The following is an 18,263-nucleotide window of genomic DNA, read 5'->3' as shown; positions in this document are numbered from 1 at the left end:
GAGACCCAAATTAAATTGTAAATTTCCTTGATCATGGTGCTTTGCCACTACAGTACAAAAGCAACTAAGACAGTGACTTTATTATATTAAGTATGCTCATACTTATCCTACTTAATGTTTAACTTGATAGCACATTATAGCAGTTTTTCCAAGGCTTTAAACAGACATTAAGTGTTGAATGAAATAATAAAAACCTGGAGACTGATACTGGGGTTCAAGCTGGAGATCAGAGAAGCAAAGCAGCCAAGTCAACAGAGAGCTCTTACCTCTACCAAGGATGAAAGAAAGATCCTCTCCCTCAATGTGGCTGGAGACTAATTATCAGAATACCAGGCCCTGCTCCTCCTGTCTTATATACCTCTCTGTTAGACTTATTCACGCTCATGTAGTCCTGGGTGGCCTTGAACTCACAGAGATCTATCTGCCTCTGTCTCCTGAGTCCTGGGACTAAAGGTGTGTGCCACCACTGCCCATCTTCTATGGCTGTGGCTAGCTTTGCATTCTGATCTCCAGGCAAGCTTTATTAGTTCATAAACAATATATCTCCACAATTAAGCATATATCTGTGTTTCTAATACTTGATGCTGTTAAAGCAGCTTGGTTTTTGCTCTCTAAATTGCACTGAGGATTAAGCCTTCAAGAGTAAATAAAACCAGAAGATAAAGCCATACTAAGGGACATACAAATTATAGTACTGAGACACAAGAAATATGAAAAACTAAGGTGTCATGATTCTTCCAAATGACTGGTAGTACATCAACTGCCAAAGTACAACATACTAAAATATAGAAATGGAAAATGAAAATATCATAAGTTTACCAGAAAAAATAATTAACAAAACTGTAATAACAAATGAATGTATCTTAATATTAACGTAAAAAGTAAATAAACTGAACTCACCAATGAAGAGATACAGTTTGTCAGACTGAATTGAAAAAACTAAATCTATCTGTTGTTTCCAAAAAATACATCCCACTGGTAAAGGGACCAAAAGACTGGGTCAAAGGATGAAAAACAATTTACCAAGCAAACAAAAACTGTAAATGAGCTGTTATAGCTGTTCTGATAGCTAATAAAGTAGACTTAACAGTAAAATTGGTGAAGAGATCATAGAGAGCCACTACATTAGTAATGAGAATAATTCATCAAGACTATAAATTAATTATAAATAAAATACATCAAATGTAAGGCCTCCCAATTTCATAAAGTTCTGATGGACATAAAAGGTCACCTAGGTCCTGGAAACCTAATAATGTGTGATCTCCATATCCTACTGTCATCAGTAGACAAGTCATCCTAACCAAAATCAACTGAACCTAAAATGAAATCATTAGCACAACCCAGGACTCTGTAAAATGAACAATATTATGCCAAAAATATTAAGTTTTCAGATTATTCCTATGTGCAGGCATGTGTGTATGTATGCGATATGTGACACATGCATATATATGACTGTGCCTCTGTGGGCATGTGGAGTCCACAGCAGGGGGGCACTACGCGTCTTTCTGCTTTCAACCCTGAAGCTTTCTTTTTTTTTTTCAGATTTTTTTTTAATTAAAATTAGAAACAAGATTGTTTTACATGACAATCCCAGTTCCCTTCTCCCTCCCATCGTCCCCTATCACCTCCCCCAAATAAACCCTACCTATCACATACCCTTTCTGCTCCCCAGGGAGGGTGAGGCCTTCCATAGGGGGGTCATCAGAGTCTATCGAATCCTTTGGGATAGGGCCTAGGCACACCCTGGTGTGTCTTGGCTCAGGGAATATTCCTCTATGTGGAATGGGCTCCCAAAGTCCACACCTATGCTAGGGATAAGTACTGAACTACTACAGGAGGTCCCATAGATTGCCGAGGTTTCCTCACTGAAACCCATGATCCTGGGGTCTGGCTCAGTCCCATGCTGGTATTTCAGATATCAGTCTGGGGAGCAAGAATTCCCCGATGTTCAGGTCAGCTGTTTCTATGGGTTTCACCAGCCTGGTCTGGACTCCTTTGTTCATCACTCGTCCTTCTCTGCATCTGGGTTCCAGTTCAGTTCAGTGATTAGTTGTGGGTGTTTGTTTCTACTTCCACCATGAAGCTTACTTTCAAATATCTGTTAAACTGACTGTTATATTAGGCAAACTGACTGTTATATTAGGCAGTTACTCTAGTTAAACCTCTCCAGAGTAACCAACTACAAGCTGAATTTCAAACACTCTGCTTACTTTACACCATTCTGAACCACAGATGACAAAGTTGTTCGAAATTCTAATTTTTCTGCAAACTTGAAAGCCAATTAACAGGACTGTAACATGCCAAATCAATATATATAATCTTCAAAAGAAATTCTGAGAAATCATCTGTTCAGATTATATTAAAAAGTTTAAGATGTTTATGTCAGCCTTTTTAATCTTTTAAATACTAATTTTATCCTTTTAAGGACATTCTGCTAAGGCTGGGCATGGTGGCACAAATCTTTAATTCTATTACTCAGGAAACAGAGGCAGGTGGATTTCTATAAATTTGAAGCTGAATTGGTCTACAAAGGGAGTTCCAGGATAGCCAGGACAAGAAATTGAGACCATATTCCCTCCATTCAAAGAACTCAAAATTAAACAAAAAAATTCTGATAGTCAATGTAAACAAATACCTTCCATTTATCATAAACATATACAGTTTATATTGAATAATTAAATGATGTCAACTGTAAGTTTACTTTTAAACTTTGAAGTATAATATTTTCATTTAATACATTTCCTTTTGTTTAATGTTTTCACTACTGTTCAAACAAAAGGACACAATGTCCAATTACAATGCTACCTTAAAAGGTAATCATTTAATGCACCAAAGACAGGTAAGTTGATGCCCAAAGGAGAACAATCTCAGCACAACACTGAATGATAATCATGCTGCACTCTGAGTGGCTCCTGAATGTTTCTACCTCAAAGCACAAACCCAAAGACTACTATTATGCCCCGTTTTATAAATGAGCAAATCTATAAGGCTCAACTAGCTAAACAACTTGTCCAAAATGCACAGCTTGTATGAAACTGTTAAAAGATGTATCCCAGAACTATCTGAATCCAAATCCCATGCTCTTCTGAAAATTGTCTTTGAAAACTGAGTAATCTGTTAAAACAAAGAGACTAGACCTAGCCACTGTGTTGTCCTTTCTATTCCTTCTCTGGGCTTGGTTTCCCTCCATCTATGATAATCCAGGATGATTTTCATCTGCTAACAATATTGTGGGAAAGAAGAGGTTGGAGGTCTTTTTTTCCTGGCTCTGACACTGCACAAGGAAGAACAGGACAAGGAATATTCCCTGGTAGAATCCTGCTCTGTGGTCCTGATTGTTTCTCAGGTAAAGTATAGCCAAGGAGAAAGACATCAGTCAGTCTCTCTGGAGTCTTCACGGCTGGGTCTCACCATGTACACTTACAATTAAGTTGATGGCAATAAACATGTTTACTTACTAATGGCAAATAACTGATCCCTAAACTTGCCTACTTCCAGCTCCATACTTCTAGTTACTGCTGTGTGAGCCAATTATGCACTATCCAAAGACAACATATAGTTTTCCACATAAAAGAATATAGATAAAATAAATCTTTATTCTTTATTTCATAACATAGTCAATAATGAGGAGCCTAAGATCAGTTTACTAACATTATTTTCTATGATACTTTATGACCTGCATTCCAAACTATACCATTTAAAAATACTACTTAGTAGTTACATGGGATACTATTTGTGGATTTAAATCTTGAACCTCTCAAAATAAATTTTTCTTTAATGAATATGGTTACCATATTTACCACTATTTACCCAAAGTAAATTTTGGGAGTCAGTATTTCATCCATCAATACTTTTCATATTTTCTATACACCACATTCTGCCTTTCATGAAACAAATACATCTCTTAAGGATTTTCTAGAATAACCATTCTTTGCATACATGAAATTGCTAGTAAAAATATACTGTGGTTATTTTGAAACAATAATTGAAACATAAAAGTGATGTGCAACACTTTACTGAGAGAATTTTAGTAAGAATACAAACATTTAGTAGACTCAAAATAAGGAATTAGACATAATGTTTTTTATATTTATTTATTGCAATAGATTAGCCATGGCTTTAAAAAATCTGGTAATATTTATAACAAGTAATCTAAAACTTTAACCATTTTAAGCATATATTTTGATGACATTTATAACAAAATGCAATTTACTACTTTAAAATTTTTTTTCTGTTTACTATCTTTTTCCCCTTAAGAGCTCATGTAGCACAGGCTGGCCTCAAACACACTTTTTAGCTGAAAATTGCCTTGAACTTCTGATCATCTTGCCTTTCTACCATGAGTGCTGAGATTACAGCCCTGCACCATCAGACCCAGTCTGACAAGGTGTTGGGACTGAATCTTGGGGTTTGTGAATTCGAGGAAGGAGGTATCTCAACTAAGCTATGTTTGAATCTTTTTTATGTTTGAATCTTACAGCAGAATTTATTCAACTCTGCCAGTCTATGACAATTTGCTTATTCCTTAGTCATAGTAAAATTATCTATAAAAATAAGGAGTTATCAATGGGTAAATAACATATACAATTTAGTAAAGTCACAAAACTTAGAATAATTTACAGAGCAAACAATAAGTATGTAAATAACACAAACTACAATGAAGTTCAAAAAGAATTAGCAAATTATTGCCTTAAAGATATATATATATATATATATATATATATATATATATATATTTTTAAGTTGTCTTATAAGAATAGCCTATAGAAACTGTCAGAATGCATTTTGGAAGCAGTAACTATTGCGAGTTAGATGACTCAATTACCATGAACTATTCTGGCATGTTTCAAAAGCACTGCCATTTTAAAACATACAAAATATCTAAAAATGCAACCATGGTTAATAGATTCTGAGTGCATGGGTTGGGGGGTGAGAGAGAAAGACAATGACAAATTGGTCCAAAAGGACACTGAGACTTGATAGTTGGAAGACTATTGTGCTGACAATTAGTAACAGAGGAAGCAGAGCACAAAACAAATGAATGAAAAAGGCTGAACTTGCAGTGAAAGGCCTTATTATAGTGCAGAAACATTGTTATAATAAAGGGGCAATGTACTCTCCTCTATGGAACTTCCAAACAGCACCCCAATCTCTTTTCTCTTCCTCTGCATTGCATTTTTTCATTAGCATCTGCTTAATTATGTATTATTTCCAACCCAAAACAATTCTTCTATATCGTTTCTAAATACTGAGGTTGAAAGGCCCTTCCTTCCACTCTGGCCTTAGGCCTCATTTAACATTACTAGAAATTTAACAAATGTTTTTTAAATCAACAAAGACACAGGAAGGGGCAGTAAGGCAGTAGTGATTTAGCAATAACCATTCTGGAGAATCGACAAAACACAACCTCAAATACAAATTGTAAAAAGGATGATAATTATAATTTATCAAAAATATCCAGCTGTCTTTCCTCTGAAACTTAATGTCTGTGCTGTGACTTCTGTTGTAATTTGAAGAACAATGCTGAAAGCTTTGCATACTAGTGGTTTCTCTGCAATGTTTTACTTTTCTTAAATAGTAGTAGCCTAAAATTCTGACATATATCTTTATACACTAGTTGAGAATTACAAGATTTGATTCTTAACACTGACAAAATAGTCAAGAGGCACAGTAAGCCCTAAACTTCTGAAGTCCCCACTAGAAAAACTTTGGCCCTAAAGCCCTAAGCGTGTGGACATGCTGCAGTGAGGAGGGAGCCAGTATGAGCACTGGCCCCAATGACTGAGCACCATGGGTGTGCTCGCAGTTCTCGCACTCAGAGCAGTATTGCCATGTTGAGGACATGGCTTTAAAAATATGACATATGTGTACAATGCATAACAGGCAAGTGCTTAATTAGTGGTAATTTATTACTATTAGTCTCAATTGAATAATGGTTTAAGAATTTGAAATCAAGAATTTTTAAAAGTTAAGGACTCTGGAGATGATTCAACTAACTCCTTTATTCTACATATAACAAAATTCTGATTTAGAACAGTTATGCGATCTGGTCAAAATTACACAAATATTTTTTTATAAAATAATCAGAGACCTGATTGCTACCTCTGCAATTCACCATGATCTACCCTAAACAGGTTCACCATACTCAAAATATACTTTGAGAATATAAGAATCTGTATTGATGCACCATGTGTCATATGGGGAAGATCTGTGTTCCTGTGGGTATTGACTACTCATTAATTGAAGAAGCTTAACTCCATATATAGTCAAACTGAATTCAAGTTAAGAGAGTTACTTGCTTTGAGACTCTAAGAATACTTTCAATGTCTATAGGACTGCTTTATAATCTAGTTTTTCTTTAAAAGGAATGACATTTTTTATCATGTTTCTTATGATAAATGTATCTATAAAAAGTAAAGTAAGTAATACATAGTATGATTTTTTTCTAATGTCAATTCTTTCCTTACTCATAGGAGTCCCAATTCTCTATGTATTAAATTTTAAGATGGGATTAAAGCACCAGTTATGATTGGCACATAATCATGATTCTCATTATTATTTTTTAAACCACACACAATCTCTACTTTCTAGACACTAAAATTTTAAGCTGCAAAAATGATTTACTAAAAAGAAATAGTCAAGGACTAAATTACATAAAAAACCATATATACTCAACCAGACATCTTGTATAGATTTATCAGGGCATAACTGATTGCAGTTGGAAAGGAACAGAATTATTTTTATCATTATGAAAGGTATCATAGAAGAAAATACAAGAATGCATAATACAAGGATCCTAGCTCTTCATCAAAGTTGGCTTGGTATCTAGTAATTTATACATTTAATAAATTCTGGCTTGAATAACTGAAAAATACTGACCTATCACTAAGAAACTCAATGCAAAACAAACTCTACAGTTAAGTCCACCATGTGTGACTTGTTACATATACATTGGTTAGATGATACTCAAACTGTCCTCTCTCTACCCACATTACTACACCACCCCTACAGAAAAGAATGGTTTTTATTTTATGAATGGAATATTTCAAGAGACATCTATCCTTTCCAAGTTAAAAATGGTAGTTAAAAACATTTTTAGTTTAAAAACATTACCCTAAGATGGGATTTAAAATGCAGTACTTAAGCTGGGCGTTGGTGGCGCACACCTTTAATCCCAGCACTCGGGAGGCAGAGGCAGGCAGATCTCTGTGAGGTCGAGGCCAGCCTGGTCTCCAGAGCGAGTGCTAGGATAGGCTCCAAAGCTACACAGAGAAACCCTGTCTTGAAAAAATAATAAATAAATAAATAAATAAAATGCAGTACTTATCTGTATTAATAACAAGACAATAAATAACAATGATAATAGAGAAACTGTATGCAAAACACCAGGTAAGTTAACAGAATTCCTAGGGCCTAATTCTAGCTTTGGGAAAACAAATATCTGGAATATCTGGGGTGATTAAGCACTATTAACTATTTCAAGTGGCATGTTTCTTTCTTTTAGTTATCCCTCTAAGATGGTTAATTTTATGTCAATTTGACATAGGCTAGAGTCACCTGGGAGGAAGGACCCCAAGTGAGAAATGCCTCCATGAGACTGGTATGTAGGCAAGCCTGTGGAACATCTTCTGAAATAGTGATTGATGTGAGAAGGCCATTGTGGGTGGTGCCACTCCGGGATAGGAGGTCCTGGGTTGTATAGTGAAGCAGGCTGAGCAAGCCATGATGAGCAAGCCAGTAAGCAGCATGCCTCCATGGTCTCTGCATCAGCTCCTGCCTCTAGGTTCCTGAACTCAACTCCTGAGTTCTTGCCCTCAATGGTTTTGATGACAAAGTGTTATATGGAACTATGAATGAAATAAACACTTTCCTCCCCAAGTTGCTTTTGGTCATGGTGTTTCATAACAGCAATTGTAAGCCTAAAACACACGTTTCCTCCAGTATTATCCATTCTATATGTCGAGCTTTGATTCATTCCTGAGGATTTCATACCCACTTAATTGAAGAGGAAAGATATTCAGCCCAAGTTTCTGAGAAATACTTTTTTTAATTAGAGTGGTACTGTTACCTAGAATCCAGCCTGTCCTTTAAAAATGTTACTAAAAATGTTATTTTTCTAAATAATCTCAATCTCAATCAAAGAGATTTTTCTAATAGTCCAGTTTCTAATGAATCTCCCTTTCCTAAACTTCATATTTTAATTGTCAAACTTACTCCAGATTTTAATCATGAAGCATTTCAAGCACTAATGCCAAGTGTCACGGAGCATTTTTGCCACTACAGTACATATTCTTCAGATCCAATGACTATTACCTGCTATCTGTTGAGTACTGAGGTTAACACAGAATTCAAAGTTTGCATTGTTAGTCATGCATTTAACTTCTGGCTCTGACAACTATCAAATAAGCATGTCACAATTTTCTAGACCTTTTCAAAATAGAAAACACACTATTTACCTCATAGTGTTACTGTAAGGATTAGATGAGGTAACATTATATGTAATGGTGTACCACATGGTAACATTTTTTTAAAAGTTGTTTTCCTTCCTTCTTTATTTCTCTGAGTACTTGGTACAATGTATAGAACATAACACTCCCAATAAAAAAACTTTCTAAATATTCACAAGAACTTAGGTTTCCTAAATATGTATTTACATATTGTGGTGGCTAATCTTGGTTTTCAACTTGACTACATCTGGAATTAAGTAAAACCCAAGCAGCTAGACACAGTTGTGAGGGATTTTTCTTGATTGGATCATTTAAGGTGGGAAGACCCACCCTAAATCTGGGCCACAACTTTTAGTGGCAGCCCACATAAAAGGACATGAAAGAAGGAAGCTTTTGCTTTTTGCTTGCTTACCTTCACTCTCACTAGCAAGTTCATCTATCCTGTTGCTGAGGCATTCCTTCACTGCTTATTAGAAACTTCTTCTTCAGGATCCCAACAGAGACAGAAGACCAGCAGCTCCCCAGGACTTCCTAGAACTCCTGCACCAGACTGAGACTGCTGAGACACCAGTCTCATGGACTGAACAACTGCCATCAGGAGACAGCTATCATTCCACTACTTTCTAAACCACTCTAATAAATCTCATATATATGTGTTTCTACTCTATTTGCTCTGCTCCTATAGAGACTAAATACACATATTAAATTTCATAATATATCCAAATTATGTTAGCACACATGATAGGCTTTCAAAACAGAGTACATGTATGCAAAGTTGTTATCTAGGAACACAAGAACAAACAAGGAAAAAGTTAGTCAAAAGTACTTAAAAGTAGCTCAGTAACAATTACAGATAGGCCATCTCTTATGATAGATGAGAGATTACTGACCTTGGGAAAGTGGTGGCAGAAAGAGAAGAGTAGGAGCAGAGGAAGCTACTTCTGCTGGAGTCTACTTCCATCCTGGAGTCAGATTGTAAGATGATGGCACTTACCAGTCCTGGCGTGGTTTCCTTAAAACCATTACCTACCACATCCTCTCCCTTTCTAAAGCAGCAGTAATTCAATTTACAAACAACTTAATTTATTCCCAGTAGATAGTAAGCCAGAATTTCTTTTAAAAGATTTAGAAAGACACTAAAAAATTATGAAAAGAAAAAGGCAACTTCTGACTATATAGAGGCAACATCTGTCACAAGGGCATTCCTCAGCCTGCAAACTTGGTCCTTCCAAAGCCATTTGACTAACTTTATACTGTCACTTTCTGATTAATTTTTAAATAAGGCATCTGTTTCTTACAGTGTGATATACCTACTACTAGACTTAATTCCCCATTTATCTAAGTTTCCTCACAATTAGTAATAAAAACACATCCAACCTTCAAAGGATTAAGTACATAAAATAGTCTAAGAAGTCATTCAGAGTAAAGATACTTATGAATAGGCATGGCACCTAACTTAACAGAATGTGGCAATTTACATAAAAAAACAATCATGAAGAGCTAGGGTGTACCTTATCAGCAAAATTTCCAAATATGTGATAGGCCCTGGGTTTAATCCCCACCACTACCACAACAATAACTATAGAATACTAAGACATATATAGAAATATTGAAAAGATATGAGGTATATAAACATTGACATAATTTTTATTTTTGTAAGTGTTTATGGAGTAAGTAAAAAATAGTAATAATTCAGCTTCCCTGTGTAAAAAAAAATGGAGCAACTCCAAGATTTTTTTTTTCCTGAGAGAAGGAACAGTATTTGCACAACATTGTCCTAGACATATCCTATGCATTGCTTCCAAGTATTACACAGAAGAGAATATCTGAACTTAAGATTAATAAGGACCTGAGCTGGCTGGTAACAGAAAGAGCTGATTGACAGCTTGTTCATTTGAAGATACACACCTACCATACAATATTACCAGATACTCAAGCAAGGTATTAATTTCTGACTTAAAATGCTTGTGTACTTAACAATACCTTTCCTTCTTCAAAACCCTCTCATCTGGATTCTATGTTAACAACTCAAAAATAAACTCTTAAGTAACCACAGATAATATATGTTGCTTCTTTCACAAGTTCTGACATTTATTTTCTTTAAAAATTAATTTTGGCATCTAAACCCATGTTTTCTTCCCCTACTATGTGTGCAATGTTAACAAATTCCTATATAAAAAACTTTATGATACAATCCAGGAGGCACCAAATAAAATGATCAACAAACCTTTAAAACTGATGGTTTTAAGACTCATATTTTTCTACTTTCAAAACAAGGAAAAAATAGGATAGAAAACATTTTTTTTAAAATGGTCTAGAAATATAGGTGTCCTATTTTTTTAATAAAAGATATTAAAGAGAGGTTTTAGAAAAGAGACATTTTCAGGATGGACCAACATTTACAATACCTAGAAAGGCAGAATCCTAAGAGGTGCTTCTTGGGACAGTTGGTGACTCTCCCTGCTTCCTACCACAAAGCCTAAGACAGAACCGTGCAGAAAATGGATGAGCCCAAAGATATCTAAGCAGTTACTCAGTCTTCCATAGAGGAATTATTTCCACTTTGAAGTTTAACAATCTATGAATTCAGTGAAAAAATGATAGCTGTAAAATATCAAAGATCATGGCTACTGGACAGAAAAGCTACTTTGGTTAAAGTACCTTGTGACAATGTGTGGTTTTAGCAGCATTTTTTAATCCATTATGTATGTTTCCTCAATGATGACCTCAATCTATGATTATTAGAAATAAGTCAAGTTTCACAGAGTAAAGGATTACCAGCCTACAATCCACAGCCTCAGAGAAGCTAGGAAACAAACAGGACCCTAAGAGAGACATACCTGAATACCCATGCCCCCAGGAGGGAAAAGGGACAAAATCTCCTGAGTAAACTGGGAGCATGGACAGGGGGAGGAGGAGAACATGAGGGATCAGGAAGATCGAGTTGGGGGAAGAACAGAGAAGGAGAGCAAGGAAAGAGATACCTTGATAGAGGGAGCCATTATGGACTTAACATGAAACTTGGCACTAGGGAAATTCCCAGGAATCCACAAGGATGACCCCAACTAATACTCTAAGCAATAGTGGAGAGGCTACCTTAAATACTCTTCCATGATAATGAGATTGATGACTACCTTAAATACCATGATAGAGCCTTCACCCAGTAGCTGATGGAAACAGAAGCAGACACACACAGCTAAGCATTGAGCCAAACTCCTAGAATCCAGTTGTAGAGAGGGAGGAGTAATGAGCAAAGGGGTCAAGACCATGCTGGGGAAACCTACAGAAACAGCTGATCTGAGCAAGTGGAAGCTCACAGACTTCAGACAAACAGCTGGGGAACCTGTATAAGACTGAACTAGGCCCTCTGAATGTGGGTGTCAGTTGGGGGGCTTGGTCAGGCTATGGGGCTGCTGGCAGTGGATCAGTATTTATCCCTAGTGCATGAACTGGCCTTTTAAGGCCCATTCCCTATGGAGGGATATTCTCTCAGCTTAGATATAGGGGAGAAGACCTCAGTCCTGCCCCAAATGATGTAACAGACTTTGATGATCCTCCATGGGAGGCCTCAGCCTCTCTGAGGAGTGGATGGAGGTGGGATGGGGAGATGGTGGGAAGAGCGGGAGGATGGGAGGGAGAGGGAACTGGAATTGGTATGTAAAATAAGGTTGTTTTTAAATAAAAAATAAAAGAGAAATAAGTTTAAGAGTTATACTTTGCTTTAAAAATATATAAATTTCATCTCTACATCACTGCATTTAGAAGGCACCTCATTCATACTCCGTATTTGATTTGATACACTCAACATACAATAAAAGTCACCTGTTGTTATCCACATCCATTAGTACTTCATGAATTTCCATTTTGTGTACCAATGGATACTGAGCAATTTAAATAAATATTTCCCACAAGACACATGTTGGATGTTTGGTGCTTAGCTTGGCGCCCGTGGGAGATGGTGGAAACTTTTAAAAGATGGGCCTGCTGGGAAGTCTGTGTGTTATTGGCACCATATTCTTGAAAGTGGTTAGAGTATCCTGGTCCTTTCTCTTTTTGTTCCCTGGTTATACAGTAAAGCATTTTACTCTGGTACATGCTTTCAGCATGAACTCAAAGCAAAAGGATGAACCTATCATGAAGGACAACCTCAAAAGCTATGAGCCAAAATAAATCAGTTGCTTCTTTTAGGCATTTTATCACAATAAGAAGATAAGTACATAATACATTGACTCACATAATAGTCTAGTAAGAAGGGAGGAAAAGGAGTGACATTTAAATGACAGCAGAGTACTGCATCATTTTTTAAAAGATTCATTTATTTTTAATTATGTGTATGAGTTTTGTGCCAGTGAGTACAAGGTCTCATGGAAGCCAGAGGCGACAATTTCCCTGAAGTTGGAGTTACAGGCAGTTATGAGTCATCTGATATAGGGGCTGGAAGTTGAACTCAGGTCAGTATTATACACTCTTAACTCAGGAGCCATCTATTCAGCCTTGAAGAATATAGTTTTAAGCTTGATATTTAAATATCATTACTTAGTAAGATAACCTTAAGCAAAACATTGACTCTAAAGACTTCATTTTTTAATCTAAAAGGATAAATTTACAAAGTATGCTCAGATATTCAAGAATAACTGAGTATTATTAAAGTCACAATATATAGACACTAGGATATAAGATTAAACTACTTCACCTAAAATAACTCAGACTAGTAAGTGGGGCATATTCAGGAAGAAGATAACCAAAAAAATGTGATACACACACACACACACACACACACACACACACACACACACACACACACACACACACAGTTTGAGAAAGGTAAGGGAATAGTTTTGAAGGAATGAATGGGGAAATAAATTTAAATATGAATTAAAGGACAAAAGAAAATTATACAGACAAACAGAAGATAAGGACATGCCAACCAGAAGTCAAGAAAAGGAGCAAAAAGCAGCAAACTTTTCAGGGAGTTATAAACAGCTCAGCACTGTTGAAACAGCATCACAGAGCAGAAGAGACATGAAGCAGGAGTTGAAAGGAGAGGCCAGATTGAAGAGATCCTGGTATGATACATTAAGGAAGCTGGATGTCATCCAGTCGGCAATGAAGATCCAAGGCAGGGTTTACATGGGGGGATGGATGGCACAGTTAGGATGTAATTTTAGAAAGATCAATTTGACAGACAAGTGAAGAAGAACATGAGTGGCACAAGCTAGAAACAGAGAATCTAGTTAAGAATTAAGAGAGTAAATGAGTGATTCATTCTAGGAAAATAGTTAAAGTTCTTCCATTTGAACCTGTGTAGCAGGTTCAAACATAGGAATAAAATTAGCAGAACTAGAAATGGATTTAGAGTGTGGTAGAGATGTGAAGGAAAGAAAAAGAAGGGAGATAGAGCTAGCTCAAGCAGACGCAGAACTGAAATACTGAGTATCTAGGGAAAATAGATAACCGTCCTGAGGACAGTCGAGGGCAGTAAAGGCTATAAAACATCTATGGTGGCAGTAACTTGTAGTGAAATTAATGTGACAACATAGTTCTCAGGAGAGCAGATTGGTCTGAATACATGATAAGTGGGAGTAAGATGGACAGTTTGTAACTACAAATTCCTGAGCAGGTGTTCCTTTAATACTATATACTATACTATACTATATTATACACAAATTATATACCATGCAAAGGAAAAAAATCAATGACAGAAAGAAACCTCACAGCACAGAGGGAAAGACCATCTCAAAATCTTTGTCAGCAGATGAAATGCAGCCTCCACACCAACCCAGAAAACAAATTAAAATTGAAAATTAAGTTTAAGCTTAATGAGGGGGTTTAGCCAAATACATTACCTTGGTATTGGGGGGGGGGAGTAAAGCATGAAGGTCCCTGTCCATGTTCTCCTGGGCCCATTTCCCCTGAAGAGGCCAGCAGTGTGGTGAAGACTTGCTGAGTCCTATGCAGCAGAGCCTAGTTCCTCCTTTAACAAGTGCCCTTCCTATTCCTGGGAAGATGTCCTCATCTCTCCAGTTCTCAACACACAGGCCTTGCTCAGTTCTCCCCAGCCTAACACCATGATCAGAACTCACATTTCCAGTCATATTTCTCCATGATTATCTACCTCTTCATTAATACACATGCCTTGAATTCCATCACTGGGGATGCTGAAGCAAGAAGAACTCTTGTCAGTTTGAAGTCAGCCTAGTCTACAGAGCACGCTCCAGGCCATTCAGGGCTATAAAGTGAAACTGTGGTGAGGGATCCAAAGCATAAAAACATACTAGTCTTCTTTGAGTCTTAGTTTCCAAAGTCTAGGCAAAAATCAGTGGTAAACAAATGTGTATGTATATTTTTCTTTTGTTTATCTGTCTTTTGTTTATAGGGACCTTAGCCATGAACCCAACACACCCCACAGCAAGAAAAAAATGTTTACTTTTCCCTCACATTAGAAATCATCAAAAGTGGTTTCAATCAGATAAATAAGGGAAGAAGTTAGACTAAGTAGAATCAGGGGCTGGAGAGATGGTTCAGTGTTCAATAGCCCTGGCTATTCTTCCAGAGGTCCTGAGTTCAATTCCCAGCAACCACATGGGGACTCACAACCACCTAGAGAGAGATCTGGTGCCCTCTGCTGGAGTGCAGGTGTACATGCAGATAGAGCACTCACACACAAAATACATAAATCTCAAAATAAAAAAAAAAAAGTGGAAACATTGAGAATAGAAGGACTTTGAGTATTATTTTATCCAGATACTGGGGATTAAACCCAGTGTCTTATATATGCTAAAGGTGTACTTTACCTCTAAGCTATACCCCTAGTCTGGACAATGTTATGAAGAAGGGTAGAAAATCAAATGTAAGACCAGAAAAATCTTTAAATCTTTCTAGTTCATATTATAACTTTTTCAAAAGAGTAAAAAGCCAACTTCTGTGAAATTGTACTGAAGTCCATTTAGATGTATACATGTTTATGTGTGTATCCACATGAATATACAGTGTGCACATGTGTGCACAGGCTAGACGTCAAGTACCTTCCTCAATTACTCTCCATCCTACCTTTGAGGTAGTCTCCTACTAAACCTGGAGCGCACAGATTAGGCTGGTTGGCCAAGCCATGAGTTCCATGAAGCAGCCTTTCTCTGCCACTAGAAACTTGGTATAAAGGCAAGCTCTGCTGCACCTGTTTTATATGGTCACTGAATAGCCAAACTTGTGGACAGAAAGCAGAAATCCAACTGATCCATACCAAGCCAGCCCATGAAGGAACATTTTTAATTAGTGGAAAAACAGGGGACTCAAACTGTAGCTATCAATGGTATATTTAGTATTTCTTAACATATCTAAGAAATATTAAGGCTAGTCAAATTCTTTTAATTTTTAAATTTTGTGTTTATTTATGTGCATGTGTATGTGCCTGCTTGTCTGAATGTGTGCCATGTGCCACAGGGTGCCAGATGCCCTGGAACCAGAGTTACAGATGGCATTGAGCCACAGTCAACAAGTGCTATTAACTGCTGAGCCATTTCTCCAGCCTCTTTGAGAACAATACTCCAATGTGGGCCAAGGCAAGTGAGGAACTATCAGTCAAAGAAAATAGGGTATATAGGTTCTTTCCACTAATACCTCATAAAAGCACTGTCACTCTCTGCCATCAATACCTCCTCCTTTGTCTGAATTAGCATTTTATTTATTTAATCTTCAAGGACCTGCTCAAACTCCACCTTACAAAGCAGCAAACAGAAGTCCAGTATGTTGATGAAGAAAATCTTACAATCGGAGTTTTAAAAAATGATCTGCTTCCAATCATACTCAGAGCATGTGCCAAAGTTCAAATCTGGGCCATTTCTTTCAATTATCTCCTTTCAATTAAGGTATTATTACCTTAATTATTTACATAATTTTAGGTTATAGTAATTTTACAAATAAAGAAAATTTAAATAATGGAGTCATGGTAAGATCTAAGATAATAATCCTGAAAATCAGGGGTTCAACTACAACTTTACATGTGAAAGTCAAGTCCCAACAAGGACTTTGATGTGCAAGTAGAAATTACAGATGTCAACTGCTATTATTTTATGGAGAAGCTGTCAGTCACTAAGTAGGCTCTCTCCACAAGTACACATTATTTCAGCCTCTGCCAGGGGAAGTGCTAGAGCAGATGTTGGCAGACTGTGACATACAGTATGTCTTTAAAACTTGTTGGGGTGTGAAATTTCATAAGGTCAAAAAATGCTGCATTTTGATCAGCAGATAGAGACTTTTCTATACTTTTAGAAATTATTTTAAACAAACCAATAGAATTGCTAGTAAAATGGACAAACTACTTAGGCAGGACATGGCAACTGTTTAAAAGATTAATAATTTCTACCATTTTAATAAGCAAATGTTCAATCAAAATACCTTTAAACTGAAAATACATACCTTAAAGCAATTTAAAATTCAAAAGAATTGTGAAAAGGATTTTAAATGATTTCTTACGTTCTAGAACAATTTATAATGAACATGTTTTGATGGAGAAAATGATGTTTTCCTTAATACACACAGATACATGCACATATACACATGTATATGTATAATTTATGTGATGATAGGGCACTATCATTTCAAAAAATAAAAAAATTCTATACATAAAAATTCACTGACATGACTGCAGAGGGAGGATCTGGGAGACTTATCCAGGAGGGTAAAGGGCATGATTAAAATCTGATAAAGTTAGTATTCTTCAATTATTTGTAATTCCATTCTCTTTTAGGTTTATTTTTAAACCTGAAAATAAAGTTTGACGTTTCTATATAGTAAAATAAATTTTATAATACTTAAATGTTTTCTAGGATTTTCTTGGGTTATTTAATTATGTGTACAAAGTTCAATTCTCTCTTCTATCATTTTCAAATATATCTAACAAATAACATCCAACCAAAACAGAGTACAGGAGGTTGTCTAATTGAAAATTTTAACACTATAGACTATATCTCATCATTACACACTCCAATTTGAACTTCAAAATGCGTTACTTCTAGATTAACACAGCAAGATCTTTTTATTGGGTCAGTAAGTATAGACCATTTAAAAGCTTGATCATAACATGAAAGAATAAAAATAACCACTGTTATTATCACAGTCATCTTTCAAATAAACAAAGCCAACATTTCTAAGTAAACTATAAGCATTTTGTTAGATATTCATAAGAAATGCAAATATGAGTATAACATAAAATAATCTCAGAAAAATAATTTTTTTGGTATTTGAACAACTTATTTGTTCACCAAGGAAGGACATAAATGCACACACCTCTACCAGATCAGAGAGATGAGGAATCTCTAACAATTGCAACTAACTTATATTATCACTTAATTTTAGATACACTAGTATGAAGTAAGTATTTTTAGGCTTCATTTTTCTAAACATTTTTTCAGTTTTATTCTGTTGGAACATTTAGCCCCTTGAGATTACTGAATACAGTTCTTTTTTATAACTTCTTTATTGACTTTTGGGGGTTTCCATTATGTACCCCAATTCTGTTCACCTTCCAGTCACACATATTGTCCCTGAAAAATGATTTCTAATAGAAAATATGTATATATCAATCAATCAACCAAACATTGTGACAGAGAATTCTGGAAGGAAATGTAGGAAGTAACATAACATTTCATGACCAAGTTCACAGGTCCTTATGTACATTTTATAAAGAAAAACATGAAGTATATAACTGGGCAATTACATTTATCATATTAAACTCTAAATATGAAAAATAAACTATATTGCACTGGAAAAGATTATACGTCTCTATTTTAAGGAGTTGAAAATCTTACAGAGTTGACA

At 35.9% G+C, this 18,263-nt stretch overlaps 1 protein-coding gene across 1 annotated transcript in view; it reads right to left on the bottom strand.

The window, feature by feature from the left end:
• Akt3 (AKT serine/threonine kinase 3) overlaps window positions 1-18,263 on the bottom strand; it is a 208,483-nt gene that overhangs the window by 83,688 nt on the left and 106,532 nt on the right. The gene's annotated exons all lie outside the window — the stretch shown is intronic.

This window comes from Cricetulus griseus, chromosome 5 (assembly GCF_003668045.3).
Source record: "Cricetulus griseus strain 17A/GY chromosome 5, alternate assembly CriGri-PICRH-1.0, whole genome shotgun sequence".
NCBI classification, from domain to species: Eukaryota; Metazoa; Chordata; class Mammalia; order Rodentia; family Cricetidae; genus Cricetulus; species Cricetulus griseus.
Note: the sequence above shows the minus strand (reverse complement) of the source record. Positions and strands in the feature narration are given on the sequence as shown.